The sequence below is a fragment of the Protopterus annectens genome, chromosome 1.part0 (genome assembly GCF_019279795.1).
Source record: "Protopterus annectens isolate FY-2018-M chromosome 1.part0, PAN1.0, whole genome shotgun sequence".
NCBI classification, from domain to species: domain Eukaryota; kingdom Metazoa; phylum Chordata; order Ceratodontiformes; family Protopteridae; genus Protopterus; species Protopterus annectens.
The window spans coordinates 351,692,206-351,714,472 of NC_056725.1; the positions used below are offsets into that span (position 1 = coordinate 351,692,206).

The following is a 22,267-nucleotide window of genomic DNA, read 5'->3' on the forward strand; positions in this document are numbered from 1 at the left end:
TATGGGCAAGCGTTATACCTATACCAGGTTACCGCAGGGATACTGCGAAAGTCCGACCATCTTCTCACAAGAGATGTCCACCAATTTGGCTCAGTTCCAACCAGCCCAAGGGTGCCACCTACTGCTGCGTGGATGATATCCTCCTGGCGCGACTACGGAGGAACTCTGTAATTCGAGACTATTCGACTACTACACTTTCTGGCACACGAAGGACATAAGGTAAATAAGTCTAAGTTACAATTTTGTAAATTAGAAGTACGTTACCTGGGTTATACTATCTCTGGGAAGGGCAGGCGATTAGATGACAGTAGAAAGAATGCTATTTGACAAGCCCCATGCCAACTACAAAAAGAAATGATGTCCTTTTTAGGCATTACGAACTGCTGTCGTAGTTGGATTCCCAACTATGCCGAAGAAGTGCACCCGCTATCAGACTTAATTTTTGCCATACCGATGGCGGCAAAAGATTTGCTGCACTGGACAGACAAGGCAGTACAGGCATTCACTAGAATCAAGCAACTGATAGCTGGGTCAGCGACGTTGGGGTTTCCAGATTACAGTAAGACCTTTATACAGACTGTAGATTGCAAGCAGGGATTTATGACATCTGTTTTAATGAAAATGTATGGAGATAAGTTAAGACCATTGGCATTTTACTCTAGCAAATTAGACTCAGTAGCACGAGCATTACCACACTGTGTGCAAGCAGTAATTGCAGCCGCTTTGGCGGTACAGGCATCTGCCACATTGGTATTGTTCCATGATCTTACGTTAAAAGTCCGCACTCTGTAGCAGTCATCCTTCTGCAGGACAAGTTAACATTTCTGTCACCTAGCAGACATTTATCTTGTATGACTACGCTGTTATCACAGCCACACATGACAATTGAGAGATGCACTACCTTAAATCCAGCGACATTGCTACCCGTTGCTGAAGATGGTATCCCGCATGTATGCTTAGATCTCATACATTCTAAAGTTCTACCAAGACCGGATCTTAAAGATCAACCCTTACTACATGCGGACTGGACACTGTTTGTAGATGGGTCAGCACGCAAAACAGAAACAGGCACCACGCAGGTAGGGTATGCAGTTACTACTGCAACTCAGATAATAGAGGCAGGACCACTCCCCGGGAACTTATCCGCTCAAGCAGCGGAACTGATTGCTGTGACAAGGGCATGTCTCCTTTCGGAGGACAGGAATGTCACTATCTATATGGATAGTCAATATGCCTTCTCTACGGTACATGTTTGCTCAGCAGTGGAAAAATAGGGGGATGGTTACAACCTCGGGGAAAGACATCATGCACAAAGAACTAATCCATGAATTACTACAAGCCGTCCAACGGCCACGGGGTTTGGCCATCTGTAAATGCGCTGCCCATACCCGTGCTAAGGACCCGGTATCACTTGGTAATGCCCTAGCAGACAAAGCAGCCAAAGAGGCAGCTATGTCCAGTACTTTTTCACTTGAAACCACACCTACAGAATTACAACCAACAGATAAGTTTGATTTACAAACCTTCCAAGTTATGCAGGAACTTAGCACAGTACAGGAAAAACAACGCTGGACTAGGTATGGTGTTAGACAGAACAAGGGAATCTATGTGGGACCAGATAGTAAATATATTTTGCCTACTAATCTTTTTAGGTATGCAGCACTAGTCGTGCATGGCCCTTCCCATCTGGGCCCTGCAGCTATGGTTAGAATTATCCACCTTACCTTTTGGACCAAGGGTTTCATTGCATATGCAAAACGTTTTTGTCTATCCTGCATAGTATGTGCTAAATACCACGGGGGAGGGGTCAGAGTTGCCCCAGCATCATTTCCAACACCCCCCTATCCATTTCATACAATATGTATGGACTTCATCGAATTGACCCCGGCACAACTAAAGAAGTTTGTATTGGTGATAGTCGATGCATTTACTAAGTGGGTTGAGGCCTTTCCGGTGACACATCCGGATGCTCAAACAGTGGCTAAAATTTTGGTCAATCACATCGTCCCACACTTTGGACTTCCTACACGCATCTACTCTGACAACGGCACGCATTTTGTCAATCAGATAATTCAGAAACTGTCTACAGTTTTCCAAATTGAACTGAAACACCATTGTGCCTACCACCCACAGTCAGCAGGGTTGGTGGAATGCCACAACGGCATTCTAAAAGGCAAGTTAAGAAAACTCATGGCCGAGACACATCAGTCTTGGATTACCTGTCTACCTCTAGCCCTCCTTTCCATGCGGACAACTCCCACCTCAAAAGGAGTCACCCCATTTGAGTTATTGTATGGGAGACCTTATTACGTCCCGCAGTGGCAAAACTTGTTGCCTGCGGAACGTGAGGGGGGTGAGGAGATAGCAGAGTACATGAGGAAAATGCTGACCAATACTAACAGCTGTTTAACGAATGATTATTTTTCAGGTTCAAGAGACGACAAAATCACGGAAATTAGACCCGGCGACTGGATCTGGGTCAAGATCGTTAAGAAAAAGACTTGGGCATCCCCCAAATGGGAGGGCCCCTACCAGGTGTTGATCGCAACTCCAACGGCAGTTCGGATTAAAGAAAGGTCCTCATGGATCCACCTAACACATTGTAAAATTGTAAAACATTTTAAGTTAGATAAAAACTTGAATTCCCCTGAGGAACAAACAGACAGCAGTAACCATGAAGGACAATAATGAGAATAAGAGAAAATGGTTCTATTGCAATATTTTATTGTTTATAACTATTATGATTGTAATATTTCTGTTTTGGCCATTTTTGTTTTTAATGAAGCTAGCCATTCAAAAGAGACAAACACACCAGCTGGCATCCAAACTTTAATACATATCAAGCGATTAAATATGCATATGCATCCTCAATGAATGTCTCAAATTGTTGGGTATGTACTGCAATACCTACTGTACATAGTGGCTTAATGTTAGGGACAGCCCCTCTGGGAACAAATGATACTTGGAATAATTTGTTGTTTGAAACCACAGAAGTACCACTGAGAGACAAGGTGGCGCTGCCTCTTCTGGGGCCAAAAGCGGAACAGTGTGTTTTCAAAAGATTGGAAAAGTTAAGGTGGGGCTGAGCCAATGTAATTTGACAATAGTTCATAATTGTACCCTAGAAGGGCAGTGTGAGACCAAGTTTGGAGCTATAAAAAAAGACATCAATGTAAATGATACTAGTTTTGTTGAAAAAATGCTGTATGTATATGGCCTGTTATTTAAGGGGCTAAAGCCAAATGGGAGTTATGAATTTGCAACCAATATCACCATCAAAATGAATGATTGTTATTTTATTTGTGGTAGGAAAGCATATAAATGGTTACCATATGGCTGGTCAGGAAGTTGTTTTTTGGGATATCTGATACCAGCTATCAGACACATAAATGCATTACCTCAAGGTAAAATACGAAATGCACATTCTCTTAATAAACCTATTAATCCCGTAGGTAACATTGATGCGTCATGGATTTATCACCATGACTTGGCACACGTCAGCAGCAAAGGACTCTCACATATGGACCTAGGCGATGATGTAATTGCTTGGGCTGGTATTTTGCCAGCGTATGGGACAGTAAAAATCCATCTGGGAACTGAGAAAACTGTCAAAACTGTTAGAGACTTTGAGTAATGCGACATTTTCAGCGCTAGAATTGGTGATGGATGAATTAACGGCGATGAGAACAGTAGTGTTGCAGAACCGTATGGCGCTCGATTTCACCCTAGCGGCGAAAGGAGGTACTTGCACTCTCATACATGAAGAGTGCTGCTCATTCATCCCTGATAACGAGCATGCAATTCAGAGCCATCTTGAAATAATTCAACAAGTTTCTGAACTGACTAAACCTGGTCCAAACCCCTTGACTGACTTTTTCCAAAACCAGTTTGGAAACTGGGGTTCTGTGTTGATGAACATTTTAATTGCTGTATGTGTTGGTGCAGTCATATTTTTGCTGCTTGGCTGCTGTTGCATACCATGTATCAAAATGATAATATCGAAGGTTATCTCTGCCAATGCTACAAAAGCATATTTTTCTGATTATGAGAAGGTATAAAACGTATCTGGGATTGTGTAAAATAAACAGTATACAAAATGTTGTAAGGGGGGAAATGTGGAAAAATACTGAAGTTCAACATATTTTGTATTCTGTATATAAAGGGTTAAGCAGAAAAATGTTCACTGCGTGCAAACTGAAATGTTCAGGAAAATGTTGATCACTGAGGAATGCAGAAGTTAATCTTAAACTGCTGATAAGAAAGTTAATGGTGCAAGAATAACTGTGGTACTGGCTGGTAAAAACAAGTAATCAAACTATCACTTCTAATGAATGTTCTGTGAGCTACGTGTATGTACATGCAGGAGGGTCTATATAAGCAGAACTCAAAGTACAAGTAGCCAGACTGCTGGCATACTACTATCATGTAGCAGGTCTCCATGCATGTAAAATAAAGCTGTTTTACTTGCTTACAAGAACTTGGTGTGATTCTTCCAGAATATGTTAGAAGAGTAAAATCTTTCGACAGTCCCCTTATCAGTAAAACAAGACATCCCCATTACCTGCCCCCCCCCACTTATCTCTATGGAGCAAGTCATCACTGCCCTCTCAAAGGCAAATAATACAGCCTCCATGGGACCCAATAACATCCCAGGCTGCATCCTACATGAACTCTGGCAGGAACTTGTAGCACCATTAGGCACCCTATTCAACCAAAGCCTGAGTACCGGCTTTGTCCCAGCTGAGTGGAGGACAGCTACAGTCACCCCTTTGCACAAAGGTGGAGTGTCCACCGATTCAGGAAATTATAGACCCATCAGCCTAACTATGACCACAACACCAACCACCATAGCAACGTTATTGCACGACTATCAGCCTAACTAGCCTGATCTGCAAGGCCATGGAGCACATTAACAAGGACATTGGCAACATCCAGACACTTGATCCCACACAGTTTTGTTTTGTCAAGGGGAGATCATGCCTGTTAAATTTGGTCGAATTCTTTCAGATAGTCACAGAGGCCACAGATGAGGGGAAGCCCGTGTACACCACCTACCTTGATATGGCCAAGGCCTTCGATACTATTCCCCACTCAGGTATAATAGCTTAACTCTCTCAACTAGGCATCAATCCATATGTTATCAGATGGGAGGCAAACTGAACTGGTTCACTGATAGAACCCACCTAGTCAAAATAGAGGATACCACTGCAAGTAGTAGACCCGTAACAAACGGTGTACCCCAGAGATCAGTCTTGGGGCCTCTGTTGTTTAGGATATACTTCTCAGAGGTGCAGGCCAAATCTAGTGGGCTATGGCTGACCAAGTTTGCAGATGACTGTAAGCTGGGTGCTGTCATCAATTCCCCTAGTGATGTGGACTGGTACCAGAAACATGGCCTCAAACTGAATGCCAAAAAATGTATCATCATCCCTTTTGGGGAGAGTGACATCCCCACAAATTATCACATTGAAAATAAGGTACTAAGCATGCAATCAGTTGTGAGAGACTTGAGCACCCAGGTTGATAACAAACAGACTTTTGACCACCATATTGCCTCCATTGTATGGAAAGCTTTCTACATGGCCCATCTCATTAGTAAGGGTATCTCAACCAGGGCCAAGGTGGTCATAACATCCTTATATTCTTCCCTTATAAGACCCATTACTGAGTACAACGCCCCTTTTGGCATGTACCTCGCAAAGCACATGCAGCAGCTGGAGAGACCATAGAGGTTCTCACCCGGAGAATCTACAGCTTCAAACATCTACCCTACACAGATAGGCTAAAGGCCCTGTCCCTCTAGTTAGTCTGCTACAGACTCCTCAGAGGTGACCTCTGTCTGGCATACAAAGCAATCTTAGACCCTGCCCTGATGGGACTGCTGCATATACGCAAGTCAAGCTCCATTCACTTAACCCGCATGCGCAACCTCAACCTGGTCTGTGACATGAATAGGACTTGTTGGTGAGACAGATTTGTGTCCCAGAGACTCCCCCTGTTGTGGAATAGACTCCCTCTCCACATAAAGCAGAGTACCTCATTAAACCTTTTTAAGCACAACCTGGATAACTGGATGGGGAACAGAAAATACACCCCTGGGATTCCACCTGTGTCCCTGCTGGACAGTGGCATAGGGTGCTGACTTTTTGGAATGTGGGCTAAATTCTTGGCTAGACTTGTAAGGGACTCCAGGCCAATAGCCTAGTAACTTTCTGTGATCCAAACCCAGGTATAGGCATAACTCCCTGTATCACCAGATGGATAACTAGATGGCTCATGAAAAGGATATGTAGTTAAAGTGGGTGAATCTAAATTCAACAAGAGGCCAGTTACTAGTGGTGTGCCACAGGGCATTGGACTGGGACCACTCCAATTCAGAATATACTTCCTTGAAGTCAAGGCTGATGTGGAAGGCCTCTGGATGACAAAGATTGCCAACAACTGTAAGCTGGGGGCAGTCATTGAATCCCTCAGTGATGTAGATGGTGTGTCTAAATCAGACAAATTATGTGTGCCAGTGCCATGGCCTGAAACTAAATGCAAAAATAAATGCATTATCATGGCCTTTGGGAAGCCAAAGACCATTGTAAATTACAGCATTAACAGCACACCCTTAAAAGTAGACTCAGAGGTGAAAGATCTAGTTACATAGATAGTAGCCTGACCTTTCACCACCAATTGTCCACAGTGGTGAGGAAGTCATTCTGTGTGGCACAGCTTATAACTAAAAGTGTGGCATCCAGATCCAAGGAAATTATAGTCCCACTGTACTCAGTCTGCCCTCATTAGACCAATAACTGAGTACAATGAGCCATTTGGCATACACTTGACTAGACACTTATGGAACCAAGTATAACCTCTTTATAACATGCAGGATAGCTAGCTGGTTCACTGATAGGACCCAGGAGGTTAGAATTAGTGGGGCTGGTCACCAGTGGAGTCTCCCAGGGCTCTGTGCTTTGCCCACTACTCTTTCTAATCTATTTCTTTGATTTCAAAGCTAATGTCAAAGACCTCTGGCTAACCAAATTCATAGATGATTGCAAACTGGGAACAGTCATTTAATCTCCCCAAGATGAGAATACACTTCAGGAAGGTCCAAACAGACAAACTCTTGGTACCAAAACCCTGGCTTAAGCTTAATACCAAGAAAAGTATTATAGTACCTTTTGGAAGTCTGCCACCCCAGGTAACTATGTCATCAATAAAATACACCTAAAAGTTGATTCACATGTCAGGGATCTGGTAACTTGTGTAGTTATTAACCTAGCATTCGACCAACATGTGTCTAAGGTACTAAGAAAATCTTTCAGTGTTGCTCAACTTACAAGCAAGGACTTGGCATCTAGGTCCAGAGAGGTCAACATACCTCTGTACTCAGCACTCATCAGACTCATCATAGAGTATAATGCCCCTTTGACCAGACACATGCAGCAACTGGAATATGCACAAAGGTTTCTTACAAAAAGAATACAGGGAGTAAACGTAATGTCTTATGCTGTATGCTGCGCACCTCAAAACTCTGTCTCTTTACTCGGTATCATACAGACTTCTGAGAGGCAATCTTTGCTGGGTATACAAGGCATCCCTGGAACGTGTTTCAATAAAACTTCTGCACATCTGCAAAAAACAGCATTAGAACTTCTAGATTGTTGCAATGTAAATAGGACATGGTGGAGAGAAAGAAATGTTTCTCAGAGAATTCCCATTCTGTAGAACAGGCTCCCCATCCATGTAAAGCATAATTCCTCCCCATCCCTATTTAAGTGCAACTTAGTCCAATAGATGGGTAATTGGAAAAATCATCTGTGGTCTGGTGCCTATGTCTCTGAAAGACAGAGACATTCAGTAAATCACCCCCTATATAAATCAAATTTGTGGGTCACATTTGGGTTGCATGGCTAGGCTGATAAGGGTCTAGTGGTGATTAGTCTAGTATATGCCTATTATTCATTTCCTCATGCACTTTTATTGAGACTTGTATTATGTATCCCCAGGCTAATTCGAGTTGTAATCATACCTGACTGTATCTGGAAATGTCTTATTCTGTTTAAGGGAACTAATATAATACTCTTGCTGAGTATTGCTGCTGTTGTATTATTACATTAGGACTGCTACATGTGATGTACTTATTACAAGCTTCTTGGAGTTCTGTTTTATACATATATATATATGTGTGTGTGTTTGTGTAAATATATATAAATAATTATGTAAATTTATTAGACTGGGTGTTTTTTAAAATGGGTACCTATTCCACCACTGGCTGGAGTGACCAGTAATATAACACACATACACACACACACACACCATATCCACGCACACACAAGCACATGCACACGTACACGTACTCACACATCACTCACTCAGAACTTGGCATAATGGATAAGGTATTTACCTTACAGACACAAGGTGCAGGTTATGATTCTCACAGGAAGTAATTGTCTAGGCTTAAAATGGTCCACAAGAGCAGCTAACCTAATCTACAAACCTATGAACACACTGTAACATAGTGTGGGTGGTTCACAAAAGAATGGTGTCTCAGAATGATATAATGTAGATAGAGTGAGTAAGTGTTGTACCTGGAACTGTTGCTTTAAATATAATGTAAAGGAGCTTCTCTCTATTCGAACTATATAGCCAAAAAATGGAACACTCTGCCCACAAATATAATAGCCACCACCATCTTGACCCAGTTCAAAAAATCCCTAAAAAACACACTTCCATGTCAACTGGACCTGCAGTTGTAACTTGCATGGGGAGATTACCTCCATTATACGTCATAGTAAGCTCCCCCACCCATATTGTCAGGTAGTTAACCCTTCTTTTCAGTTAACTAGTCTCCTTCTTCATACTTCATTTCCTAATCTCCCTTCCACACTTAATCCTTGCTCTATGTTTAGTGGTATCTCTGAGTAACATTCTAGAACCATACTGCTTATCTAGTTCTTTCTTTATCTTGGGTTATCCCTTAAAATTGTGTATCATAAATGGCTTCTTGTAAATGAAAATGTAAATGTCACTCTTCTGAAACTACAAAATTGTACTATGTAATATGTGCAGCATTTCTCCCTGGGCCTCCACTGAAAAAGGACTTGTGTCCAGTCGGACTTTTCCGGTAACCAAATGTAAAATAAATAAATATATAAAAATAAATGTAAGTATTGTGTATTAAGGGTATAAACAGAAGTGTTTTTAACTATGTTCAACTGTGATTTAGGAGCAAAAGATGTCTGCATTTTTCAGTTAATAATTATGCCATTAAGTCATGTATAAGAAGATGGCTGCAGCCATAAAAATTTAGAATGAAGTTGGTCTCTCATGAAAGGGTCTGTGTACCTGAAACATTAGTTCTGGATAGCGTGCTGCAGTAAGAAGAAATTCCATGAATCGTACCTAAGGAAATAGGAAATACCTGTATGACATTTGCATTTATTCCTGTTTCAGTAGAAATTACTTAACTTTGACAGAATGCTCCCCTTTACATGACTCTGAGATGTTGAAACAAGTAAGATATTTTGTATATTTTTCTTTTAGTCATCATTGTATATAAGAAAAATCTGCACCGTTGACTTTTGCATAACCTTTATGAACTTGTAAATTTTGGTGCATTAATGTATCATCTTGGTGAAGAATATGAGTATTTTTATGCCAAAAATCAAAACAGTGTAAGAAACTTCTCTGTGTGGCAGATATATCTAGTTAATTACTGTATATTAATCAGATCAGATAATGGTAGTAGAAATAGTGCACTTAAACTCAGCCTAAGTAAAAAAAATAATACAAATATATAATTTGAAATATTGTACAGAATTACTAAGTATTCAAAAGTAATCCAAGCAGGGTAGGCAGTCTGTTTCCAGTCGAAAATCCTTTATTAAGTACACAGACAAGCAATCCAAGTAAAACAAAAATAATAGAGTAATAGTTTCCTCACAAGCTTTCTAAATATATATAATCTTTTTATCAGGCAAGGGAGTGGTTTATTGTGCTGTAAAATAAAATGGTATTCGTATACATGTTAAATTCACATCCCTTCCCCCATCAGTGTGACATTTGAGCTGGTAATGCCCTACTTAGTAGCTGTCATAATAATATAACCCTTATGTACTTTAAATAAAATTAATAATGATGTGGTACCTCTTATTTAACCAGATTAAGTCTGTGATTTTAGCCAAGATAATATACTACATGGCTGGAGATATATAAACCTTACACCATTTGGCAATCTAAATATATATATATATATATATATATATATATATATATATATATATATATATATATATACACACACACACACACATACACACATATACTTTGCATGCCAAAAAATCAGTTGTAAAAATCATATTCTATTTCCATAACCTATTGTTAACAAAGATCACTTTCATCCTTCTAGACCTCTTCAGGTCTGTGTACAAGAACCCTAAAAACTATCTACAAAAATATTATTGTAGTATTAGTCAGTATTGCTATTAAACATCATTTTGAATAAGGTGGGAAAAAGAACAAGAAAAAGAAAAAATGTATGATGATGGAAACAAAATATACACTTAAATTAAAACTGATTTAATATGGTATTTAAAACTAACTAGAAGAATAAAATAAAATAAAAATTAGTCATGTAAACAATGTGGCAATTTTCTTAGTTCCAGTACACGTTTAAGTGAACAGTAGTAGTTTAGTCCAGGCTTCCTAAAAGAGTTCAGCTTTAATTGCCACATGAGTTTACATTTTTCCATCATATTCGGGAAGTCTCCTTCAAGATTACCCATGTCTATGCGATCCAGTATCTGGAACTTAAACCTGTGTCTTTTATGAAGAGCAAGGTGTTTGGCTAGTGCATTATTTTTACATACACAGTGGATTTCTGCCAGATGACATGAAATCCTACGCTTAAGTTTATTTACAGTCTTGCCCACATAAAATGCATCACATTCATTGCACTGTGCCCTGTAAATTACTTTTGCAGTGTTACGGTCACCCCCTGCACTGGTCTTAATAGTAAGTATTTCAGCTTTTTCCCGGTTAGGGATCGCCACAGTGGAACTCTGGTCTGCTAATGATTGGTAGTTGATTTTTACGTGCCGAGTTACCAGCCCTGATGCACAACCTTCAACGAAGGTATGCCTATTCACGCATGTCTCCACGCAGAAGACGCTCTAGCTGAGAATCGAACCAGACAGCATTTTACTGTGAGGCGACAACGCTACCACAGCACCACCACTGCAGTACTTGATTTTCTTTAAATAAGGGCAATAAAAACTATCACCTCGCTGTATGAATATACAAAATGTACAATTAGCTTCACATCTTTTAGTGTTTCTCTCATATAGCCTAGGTTTAAATTCAACAAAACTTCTAATGTTCCTGCCCTTCCTGTAAAGAAAGGGTGGAGCTTCACCTAAGATGTTAATCAGAAAGGGTTTCCTGTGACAATGGCCCAGTTTTCTTCAGTAACATTTTTGATACTGTGATAATCCAAAGTGTATGTCAGGATGCAGCTATTTTTGCATTTGTTATTCTATGTGGAAGTTCTTAACATTCTCCTACTGGGGAGGTTGAGTGAAAGTGCTTCAGTCCTTTTCAGTTTTATAATGGATTCCAGGATATGTTTCTAACATCTGACTTTCATAGCCTCTCACTAGAAAATCATTTTCTAAGTTCAGGTTTCTCAAAAATGGTCCCATCTCTGTGGTAATTCTAGCTAATCACTAGCCCTGGGACTTCACCACATTATACTTGGTTTGTGCAGGATGCAGACTTTACTGTGGAGTAATAAGTTAACCATTGTTGGTTTTCTGAATAGATCAGTAGTGATTCTGTTATTGCTGGTGTCCTTGGAAATCTACATGTCTAAGAAAGTGGTTGAAGTATAGCTATGGAAAGAGGTAAACTTCATGAAGGGGGTTGTTTGATTATGTCAAAAATCCTGATATTTATTTCACTGTTTGCTCAAAATTATACCCTTTTCAACCAATTTATCCTACCCAAAGAGAAAGCATTCATGTATAACTGCTAACTGGCAGTCTAGTGGTGTGTGCTTTGTTGCTATTGAGTAGAGTGCACAAATACCAAGGTGGCAGCTCTTGAAACTATAGCTGCTCTTGTTATGGGCATGGTGTCAATTGACTGAAGAAGGGATTTGGTGTTCCCGAAAGCTTTGTCTGTTTTAATAAAAAAGTGTTTCAACAGTTCAGTGTGTTGTTTGTCTGTGGTGATAATTTTCACAGCTATTGCAACATCAACACAGTTTTAGCAAAAAAAAAAAAAAAAAGACCAAGAATGAAGACCTTAAGGTATACCTAGCAGTCTTTCAATAAAATTCCCAACAGGAAGGATGTGATTAGAATGGATGGGCTAGTATTCCCTCATTTCTTACTGGAGAGCCTTTGAAAGCCTTTATAAACAAAAATAAAGAAAGCATTGTTGTTACGAGTTTGTGTTATCTCATGGACACTATCTAATTAGTTTCATAGTTGGAATTTTTTAACTAACAAAATGATAAGCTCTCACTTATGTGATCTAAGAGATATGCATAAACTGTTGTTAGATCACAAATCTAATGTTAGTCACTGATAAATTTAAAAGGGCTGTGCCTACAAGTTTACATAAGAGGGTGTTTTAAGGTGACCTTATGGACAATGAAAGTAGTTTTGTTGTAAATTAAAGAGATTGGTGTGAAATGAAACCATGCTTAAAAAGTAGTAGTTTACACATCTTTAGACATATTTTGCTTTAACTCATTAACATCTATTTGGTGTGAAATGTTCAACCTATAGTACATCATACAGATCTTGCATTCTAGAGCATTTTCTGAAAAATAAACATAAGTACAAGATAAAAAATGTAATATTTTGTGCACAATAAAAGCTTTTGAAACTGTAAAATAGCAAATGATCAGTAAGAAGTGTTCTTTCCAGTGAAAATAGTCAGTGCATTCATAGTCTTTACCATAAATACTGGACTATATTCTAATGCACACAAATCCCAACTTATATTTTTCTAAACTTTCAGACATATTTTCATATCTTGAAACTATACAACCTAGATATCTATTGTTAGAACATTTTTGTTAACCAGAGATAAGCTTTCACATGACAATAAGAAATTCTTCTATAAGTGTATGCTTATTGAGATATTTGTAAACATCTGAAAACATATATTTAATTATATAATTAGCAATGCAAATAAAACTGGACATGGGAAACTTACAGTCCAAATATTGAAGAGTTTTCTTCAACACTTAACGTTTCACCTAATGTCATGCAACAGTTTGTAAGTCACTTGGGTTTTGAAGTATATGGAAATATTGCTTATTTTCATAATTGCTAACAAACAACTAGCAACATTTCCAGTATAGTGTGATATAAACCATAATTTTCAGTGAATTGTCCTGTATCCCCCACTGACATTTTACACCATGCATATCAATAAAATGTAAGTCTCTCGGTTATGAAAATATGAATAAGTGGCAAAAAAGATTACTTTGTTCACTACAGGACATCTTAGACTAGAAATCTTAGTGTAATTTTGTTAATAACTTTTTGCCCTTTTTAATACTTCCTATTATTATGTGATAAGTCACTAAGTTAAAGAAGCTAAACACAAGAAATGTTCTGGACACAATAAAGAGATATCGATATGAAATGGAAGTATACAAAAAAGGCATTTTAAGCATGAGCAAGTTAAATGTAGGAAAATGGGCCCCATAGCTACATTCTACCATGACAACTATAACCTCTGAAAAGCACACTAAAGATGAAGCTATGTCTATAGAATGTGATGAACTGTTTCCAAGAATAATAGATTACGCCTTTTGCTACTCTGGTACAGCAAAGTTAAATAACTGCAATTTCTTAGTTGAAGGTAGGGAGATGCAGGGAATATTAGATTCAGGCAGTACGACCACACTTATAAAGCCACAATATGTGTGTAAAAAGAAGCACCCTTACTAAAATGAACCATTGAACTAGTCTGTATTCACAAAGATAGGAAACAATGTCTCATTACACAACTAGAAATATAAACTGTTTGGTAAGAGATTCCAACTTTTTGCCGTATTTCACAATTTAACAGACAATGTGATAATAGGGAATGAGTTTCTTAACTTTAAGGACTTAAGCAGGCAACGGGAGGTAGATATCTCCTTTGATACTACACCTTATCTGTGTACTAAGGAGAACTACAAAATTAATAAATCTACAGACACATTTCTACCTAAACTGAAAAAGTGCCTGGAACAACCACCAGCCACAGTCAGAGTATGTAAGTTCAACAAAGATTAAGAAATAGTGTCAGAAAGCAACAAAGATACAAAACTTTGGCTAAGGTTACAAGGTGGCAAAGAATCTACACATTTCCAAAATTCATTTAAACACATATAAAAAACAGTCTTCACCAGAAAAAAATGGCAATACAAACTCAGAAGATGAATAACAAAAAATACCACTTCAGCGGACATCAAGACCAGAATACCAACCAATCAGAATATTTATTATAAAGCGCTTTTCGTCTTGTGTCCTGACAAGACTTGTTCAAATCATAAAAAAAAACACACACCTGTGGCAGGGCACTCTACAGAAACACAGAAAATAAAATTATGGGAGTTCACAGTAAAATATTGCAGCCTGGAAAATTTTGCAAAACAGGGCATAGATGTGACCAGTAAAACTGAAGGGAAGGAATTAGCCATTGAAGATGTATAGTCAAAGGGAATCAACATCTGTGGAATTCAAACATTTCTATCAAGCCAAGACAGAAAACTCCAGAAATGAAGAATTCTAAACAGTGTATGAATACAGAGGAGTAGAAAACTAACAATATGAAAGAAGTCAGTAGTATAACAAGAGAAGAAATGTGTCTGGAGAAAGTTCTAAATCTGTACAATTAATATAAGACAGAAAACACATGCAAGGAAGTCTCTAGGAAACAGGTATGTATTAAAAAACAGTAAAACTGAAGCTAAAGTTTAGTCTGAGATAAACTTTGTAAAGTGAGAGCAGCTTAGAGAAAAAAAATGAAAATACAGGAATGGTGCTCTCCCACACTGAGACCGAGGGGAGAAACCTCAAAGAATGAAAAGGGAGAAGTAAGTATATACTGAGGGGCAAACTAACTTGGAGCAGTTCTGTAACAATTATCCTCTTCAGTCAAAGTACAGGAACCCCTAAATAGAAGAAAAATAGTGTTTTGTGTCAGGTGTAAAAAAAAAAACAAGAAAAAGTAAACAAGATAGAATTATCAGTTTACACTAAAAATACTGGTATAAACTATGTTTCTTAGGAGAATAATTAGACAGAAACCCTAGTGCTATATTGATAAGAGAGGAAGCAGTGTCTTCCACCTCACAACAGACTAACACTGATGAAATATTACAGCTGGCTGACCTCATGGTAAGTCAAAAAAAAAAAAAAATTACAAAGAGCCAATGGGAAAATGATACCTTGAGCAGTTCAAGGAAATGTAGCTAGAACTGTAGGAGAAAAAGCAGAACAAATGTTTCTCCTTTTACAAGTTAGAAAATGATTTGTTATACTGAATAATTAAAGGCAGAGGATAAGTACTATATCAACTAAACCTAAAGCTTTCTGAAGCTTAGTGATGAGGTTAACAAATAGTCATGCACTTGGAGGATACCTAGGAATGAACAAGACTAAAGCACAGATCCCAGTGAGACTTTGCTGGCCAGGAATAATAAAGGAAACAGAACATTTTGCTAGATGCCCCAAATGCCAGAAAACTGCACCTCATACAGGATTTAAAAATCCTTTGTTTCCAGTGCCCATTTTAGAAATGTCATTTGAATGTTTTGAGGTGGACACTGGTGTTATTGATAAGCTACAGCAGTAAATTCTACTATATTTTGCTGATGTTAGGCAATGCAACTAAGTAACATGATGCTGTTTTCCTATGTCAGGCAAGAATACTAACTTTTCACGCAAGGATTACTGCTATTATTTACCCCAGTAAGCATATCTAAGGAAATACTCACCAAGAAGGGAGTCCATTTATAGAATAATGCACCATTTGTACCAGTACTTTAAGGTCAAGCAATTAAAATAATCAATGTGTGCTATCCACAGACAGCTGGGATAGAGAAGCAATTTAAGAAAACATTAAAATCCATGTTGAGGAAAGTTATTTTGAGACATGGTGTACCTTCTGTTTGTCATTAGAGAACCCTGAACAGGTTTTAGTCTTTTTGAGTTATATGACAGCTGACTTCTGCCTGTTAAATATTGCCTAATAAAATTGAAAAGAAAGGAATTTCCCATATAAAATGTTGTAGAACACTATTCCAGCATACAGAACAGGCTAAAAGTTGTGATGTCTACAGTAAGGGGACGACATGGAAAGAGTCCAAGCTACACAATAAGGAATAGATAATAGAATTATAAAGGCCAAGAAATCAAAAGATGAAGATCACGTGTGAGCTTTAGTCCCTTCCACAGGAAATAGATTTTTGGCTAAACGGAAGTGCATATTTTACATAGAGGAAATATTAAATGATATAAACTCCAATATTAGACAGACTGGTAAGAGAAGGTGGGAACAGATGTATCATTATTCAATGTTCTGAAGACATTTAGTATAGACCACTGTACTTAACTTTATGGTAGAAACTGAAGATTAATACAGGAAGAAAAATGACCTATGTGCCTGCAAGTATATTACATACTATCTAAGCCACAGAAACAAGAAACAAGGAAATGTTTTCAGAACTATCTGGTGGATCATATCTTATTCAACACAACAGTCAGACCATATTCCAGGAAAAAAGTTAATATAAAACTTTAAAGAATAGCAGAGTACCAGAGAAAGGCTTAGCAAGAAGAAATGCAAAAGTTTTCAGCTAGGGGTGATAGAGGAGGGGGAAAAGTGAGCAGAATAGCTCAATAGTGTTAGTCACAAAGGCTGATGGAGCAGTCAGGTTCTTTAATAATTTTAGGAAGCTTAGCAGAATTTCATGGGTTCATATTAGAATGACGAAAACGCATTTTTTCAAATGCGTTTTCATCGACACAGGGTGAACAGGCAAAACAGCGAAGTGGCTGTTCAGTGAATTCTTTCCCTGGGAAAGAAGTCACTTGACTGCTTCGTTGCTTTGCCTGTTCTGGAATGTAGTGTGGTCCCTTGTCCAGTATAGCTCCCGAGCATGATTGTGCAACAGTTACTGACCTTAGGGTTAAGGTGCGGGTTAAGGTAAGTGCATATGTATGAAAGTGTTTACTGTTGTTTTATTTTGCTTTAGATGTATGGTTGTTACGTGTGTGTGTTTTTTTAGCTGTTTACTTTTGTTTTTGGGGGAGTAGGATTAGGGTTAATGTAAGTGTGTTTGTGTTTAGAACTGTTTATGTAAATGTGCGAGAGTTACTGACGTTAGGGTTAGGGTGCGAGTTAAGGTAAGTGCATATGTTTTAAAATGTTTACTGTTTTTTTTTGTTAGATGTATGTTTGAGTTACGTGCATATGTGTATTTAGTTGTTTACTGTTTTTTGGGGGATATAATTAGGGTTAGGGTATGTGTTTGGAAGTGTTCAATTTTTTTTTGTGGGGGGGTTGGAACAGCGATTTCTTTCCATAGGAAAGAAATCACTGTTCTGTGGTTTTGACATTTTCAGCGTTCTCTGAATATATGTCGATGTAACACAGTTCGCTGTTTTCAGTGTTCGATGTTATAATATGAACCCAAATTTCATAATTTGACAACTACCCAGTCTCTAGGGTAGATGATCTCATAGAAAGGCTGGAGAAGGCAAGATTCTTAATCACATTACATCTGACCAAGGGGTACTAGCAATCCCTTCTATCAGATGAAAGCAAGGAATTGCTTTTTCAACTGCCGGTATACTGTCCTACATCTGGGGCTACACAGATTAAAATATTGGGTCCTAAAGCCTCATGTCAAATAAGTTACTATTTGTCTACACAATGTATGAAATCTGGGACTTCCATCTTGCTAAGGTACAGATGATGTTAGTCCCTAAGAGAGAGGTCATGCTGACTGACTATGCAGAAAAGAGCAACTTACTCATGATACAGATAAATATCTAGGGATATTTCATGGGAATGGGATTTGTCAGGACCTAAAAAGAAGGATAGACAGAAGCAGTGAGATATTAGTCTAATACAGCCACTAAGACGTAAGTGAGGACATTCTTGTAGTTATCTCTGTCTACCAGAAATTTGTACCTATAATACGACCTTTTACAGATATGACAAAGGAGAAGATGTCCCTTAAAGTAAAGTGGACTGTGACGATTGGGGAGAGATGAGCGAAGGCTGCCAGCCTAGTCAAATAGAATTTGATATCTAATTCGAGCATTTGTAAATAAATGTAAAATACAGGCATGTTTTCTTGATAATAAATGTAAAATGCAAGTATGTTTCTTGAGTGTAAAGAAAACACTGTAAAATGTGAACTTCAAGATTGTTGCAACATTGCCATCTGCTGTAAGGAAAACCAAGCCAAGCATTTCAAATGTCTTTGAAAGTACAATTATCTAAAAAATGGTGCCAGAGCGGCTAGCTGAACACATTCTTCCTATTGTCTTAGGGAATAACTGTTAGAGTGTACATGTGGAAGGTGCTTTATTGCTTTTTTTTCTGCTAGGGTGTATATGTGAAATGCCTTTTATTGTTTTATTCTCCTGTGCAGGTGTTAGCTTGCTAAATAATGTAAATGGAGTTTTTATTAGCCTGGGAACTCAGAGCAGGTGTCAAGATGATGCAATATGAATACTGGTAAAACATTAGTGTCAAAAATTATGTAATTTGGGGAGGGACCCAGCAAACATGTTTGTGAGTAATGTTTAGATACTATTTCTCACAAGAGACTAGGAAGCATTTTGACTTTGGACATCTAACTTACCAGCACTCTGCTTTTGCTCACATGTAAGTTTAGCACTGTGATTTCTTGTAGGAATAGTTAAAGCTAGTAAAGATTAAGTAGGTATTTTTCTTTGAAATCAGACCTGTCCTACTGTATTATTTTAAGTTTCTGTGTGATCTCTGAACTCTTAGATATCTCTGTGGTGTAGTAGTTTTGTCTTGTGTTTTAATTATTTATTATTAAATATTTTTAAAACCTTCTATCTGTGGCTGCTTTGTGTAGAGATAAGCTCTAGAATACATTGCATATTTATAGAGGTTATTGTAATAGGCCACTCTAAAGTAAGCCTTGACTGTTAACATACTACCATTGGATAATAATATTGCACAGTAATAATTGGACACCCTTTTAAGGGCCTTTTAGTAGCTGATATTGTTAACTGGGTGGTGGCAGTAATTACTATTGTATAGTCTGGATAAAGGGGCACAGCTGGAGAATCTGTCAGCCTTTCCCAGGAGTGTCTGTGAAATTGCATAAATACTTACCTCAAAGTGTGTGTGTGTTGTCAGCTACTTGGCAGGGACTCGAAGCACTGGTTAGACAGAGAGGGTACTGGAGGTTCTAGCTTGCCCAGTTAGGCTGAGACCTGGACCCTATAGCTTTGCCAGTGGGGAGTCTTATTGGAGATCTGGTGAGCAAGGGAGCAGCCAGCCCCAGACTGACTGTGATCTCTGTGTGCACTTAAGGGAAATTGTACTTTACTGTGTGTATTACTTATCCCTTACTCTTCTATGAGATGACCTCCCTGGTGTTAGTGGTGAGGATTGAGGTTCCTTGATTGCTGGGCCAGGGCACAGTCATCACATGGATACTAGTGGCACTCAAGACATTTGAAGGAAGCATTATTTTCAGAATCTGTTTTATCCTTCCCAGATTTCAATAAACCATTCATAGCTAATACTGACATATCAAAAGCAGTCCAAGGGGCAATATTTTCACAGGACTTTGAAGGGAAAGAAGATGCTCTATACTTGCTAATTCGTAAGCTAAGTAGACGAAAGACCAGTTATTCCACCATCAAGGGGGATGCTTGAGGATTGAGTGAGCAGAGTCATCACTGAAGTATTGTCTCCTTGTCAGGAACATTACATGGGTCACAGACCATGTCCACCCAATGTTGTTACACAAGTCACAGGATGGAAATACTAACCTCTGTAGGTAGGAGCTGTCTTTACAGTCATTTAAGTTTACTGTAATACATCTGTCAGGCTCATCTCACCACAATGCAGGTGGCCAATATAGGGATTAAAGACCACCCACTCAGTCTGAAACTGAGAGGGTTAATGTATCATAGTGTAGTGATTCTCTTGGGGTGAAGTGCTGAAATGATGTAAAGTTAAAATAAGCTATTTTAACTGTACTGCTGTAAACAGAATGATGTTGCATCTATATTGTGAGTATTGCAAATAGAGATGTTCCATTAAGTTGGACAGTTAAGACTTTTACGCTAGTTACAGAGGGCTCCCAGAGGAATTGTTGTTGTTAACAAGCCAATTATTAATCTTTGTCTTGCTGTGCTAGCAGCTTCCATAGCTTTTAGTGTTTTTTCAGATGAGCAGCTTTATATAGCTAGTGTTGCAGCGGTGTTGGATTGGTGGAAAAGTTTACTTCAATAGGCACGTGTGTAATATACCCTGCAGCACCAAAACATAGCTGTAGAGATAGACATTGACTAGGATGTATTTTTACTTGTATAGTGACATTTTGCATCTCTCATCATCTTCACAGGTAATGATGCAGCAAAACGAAACCAACAAAAGATGCAGCAAAACCCTTCCTTGATCTCCAAGGTGTGAAGTAACGGCCACATTGAGCCAGCAAACAAGTTGAAAGAAGAGCATTGTCAATAGTTAAAGATTCCACAAGTTGCAGTTCATAGAGATGACATTATACATACTGAGTACATACTTTGGAACAGAGATGACTAGATAACATAGCCTAGGAAAAAGTATATGTGTAATTTTCTAATAATCAGATTGACTTTGTTCAGAGAGAGAGTTAATTACTAAGCTGGGGGGGATTAGTTCAGGTTGGGGTAGTGCTGCAGCAGAGGCAAGTCTTATTTAGATTGTCTTTAAATAGATGTTTGAAGTTGCAGAGGTAAAAGGTAGAGCTATAAATAAACACTGCAACAATACTAGCCATAAAGTGATGTTTAATATCCAGGTCTTACAAATATGCTATAAAAACAAACATGGATATAATTAATTTTTGTTAAGTTATAGATTTTATTAATGGATTTTTCAGAATGTTTACCAGCTATTTTTTTTTTCTTTAGGCCTGTTATCCCTGTTTTTTTAGCAACATTGGAAAGATTTGTTGTCCAGAAACATTTACCATGTGGGTGAAAGAGTGTTACTTGGAGGGAAGGGGACACAATCTGGAAACTGGCGTACAATTCCAAATCTGCTTTCTGCATATGCAAGCTACTTTTTATTTTGTGCATATTGTGTAACCATATTTCTTGCCATCTGCTTTTCTTGATGTGTTTAAAGTAATAGAGTCAGTGCTTAGGCTATATGTATGTAGCTGAGAGTGGGTGCAGTTTTATAGGGAAATGCATGGCATGTAATAACCCATTTGTTGTCTGTATCATTGATATGCTGTTATTGCAAATTTTCATACATAGTCACAGGGCAAATAAAACACAGAGTGATCATAATTTACAAAGTATTGTTACTTGCAGGCATTGCATGTTACAGTGTAAGAACTAATAGTTAAGTATCTGCAATGTCCATGTGTAGGCTTCATAATAGCAATTTAGGATCAGAAAGATGATTACATATGATATTTACTAACATGTATTTGATCGGTCTGTTAAGCATACAGCTCTGTTATAGTCATCTGGTTTCACTACTCTTATTTTCAGGCAGCTTAGTAGAGTTTCTGTATATCTGACATATTTTCTCTGTTGTGCTAAACAATTTCTGGAAGTTGTATTGTGAGATTATGTTTCACAGGAAGCTGCTGAGGGTTGATTACCGTTTGAGATAACATACTCTGCATGTTAAGTGGTTCTTCCCATTCTCTACTCCACCCCTGTGCAGCTATGACCCCCCCCTACAAAGAATTCATCATTTACTAACCTTCCTTATAACTGTGTCTTGATGCATACAGTGTTGCATTTTGCACTATGCAGTACTTGAACTTTTTTGCTATACTGCCATTTTATGGCTTCTGGTATTTGCAAATTAAACTGTGTTAGACAACATTTTGGTATAGTGTAAGGCATACGGTAGGGAATTACTAATTTTTGTAATGATAATGCCTAATATGTTCCTAAGACACGCCCTAATGTATGTGTGGTGGAAAATGAACACTGACTGGTGAAGGTATCAGTTGGGGGAGTACTTCCTTTTCCAGAAGGTGCAG

General features: G+C 38.3%; 1 long non-coding RNA gene across 2 annotated transcripts in view; it reads left to right on the forward strand.

The window, feature by feature from the left end:
* LOC122792262 overlaps window positions 1-21,538 on the forward strand; it is a 637,836-nt gene extending 616,298 nt beyond the window's left edge. The window contains exons 3-4 of one of the 2 annotated variants that reach the window (XR_006363301.1): window positions 20,624-20,685; window positions 21,174-21,538. This is a non-coding gene — a long non-coding RNA (uncharacterized LOC122792262). Of the gene's footprint in view, window positions 1-20,623 lie in introns of both variants that reach the window. The other variant, XR_006363300.1, reaches the window with a different exon arrangement.
* The last annotated feature ends 729 nt before the right edge of the window (window positions 21,539-22,267 follow it).